At 43.0% G+C, this 1228-nt stretch overlaps 1 protein-coding gene across 3 annotated transcripts in view; it reads left to right on the forward strand.

Moving 5' to 3' along the window:
* Positions 1 to 1228, forward strand: part of arnt2 (aryl-hydrocarbon receptor nuclear translocator 2) — a 54541-nt gene extending 53313 nt beyond the window's left edge. For all 3 annotated transcript variants that reach the window (XM_084476510.1, XM_084476511.1, XM_084476512.1), the window contains one exon: positions 1 to 1228. This exon is cut by the window's left edge and continues 470 nt beyond it. The gene's annotated coding sequence lies outside the window, so the exon portion shown is untranslated.

The raw sequence follows: 1228 nt of genomic DNA on the forward strand, positions 1-1228 counted from the left end.
CACCGGGCGTACCGTTTCGGTGTGTGTGTGTGTGTGTGTGTGTGTGTGTGTGTGTGTGTACGTCCCTCACACACTCTGCGCTCCATCCCCCCTTGTTTCCATGCCCCCTCTGCAGTATGTATAGCTCATTGTAACGCGCGTACCTCATTCCGGTAGTAGAAGAAGAAGAAGAAGATGAAGATGAAGAAAGCTTCAGTTCAAAAGTGTTGTCCATGTTTCAGAAACACGTTGATATACAAAGTGTACCAATGGGATTTTTTTTCCACTCCTACTCCTGACCTCCAGGTCCATTGTTCAATGTCTGTCGGTCTATGTGTGTGTGTGTGTGTGTGGGAGGGGGTGGGGGGGGGCCGCAACTTGCGCACAACTCAGTTCTTTACACAATGCTGCACCAGGGAAATGAGACGGTGCAGTGACACGCCCCGCCACGCAGGGCTCCAGCCATCCGTTGTAAATTCAACAAACATCAACGTCTATCAAAAAATACTAAAACTACCGTTTTGATGTCTATAACCCTCGTCCTCTTGACTCCTCCTCCTCGGGAACTTTACCCGTGGTTCCCAGGGTATAGAAGACACCCACGAAGTCAAAACACACACACGCGCGAACAACAAGCTAACCGCTTACAGTGGCGGAGCTAAGGCTTAAAGTGCACTTCATAAGCTACCGTTTGCTACTCACCAGCCTGATGGGTCGGGTGGGGGGTGGGGAAGGAAAAATGGGAAAGAAAAAATAATTCACGCCATACAGTCAAAGCGCAGTATTTACTAGTGTATTTGGTGTTGCTCTTGCTACTTGACTTTATTACTTTTCAACTATCTTTTTTCGAACTATTAACAGAGACTGAATAACACTTTATAGAGGGGGCGGGCGGGGGGGTCTTTTACACAATAGATTGTATAAATGTGTACCAGGGCGACACAAAACAGGAAATTGTTGAACTGATCTTGGAAAACCTTTTGTTAAAAAAAAAATAAACGTCCAATCAATGTTTGTTTTTGTAAATAATGTGATTTTTATGTTGACTTGTGTTCCTTTTACACAGTACATGTTTGTGTAGGTTTTAATGATATCATTGTGTGCAATGTGAGTACATATTTAACTATTGGTATGTAGTTAGTCTGTTAATTGTACATTGAGTTCTAGACCTGTATAAATTGTGTAAATGTGACCCATTATTTTGTGTAACAAATTGTGCTTGTGACAATAAATTCTTATTGGAAATGTG

The sequence above is a fragment of the Micromesistius poutassou genome (assembly GCF_964030765.1).
Source record: "Micromesistius poutassou genome assembly, chromosome: 12".
Taxonomy (NCBI): domain Eukaryota; kingdom Metazoa; phylum Chordata; class Actinopteri; order Gadiformes; family Gadidae; genus Micromesistius; species Micromesistius poutassou.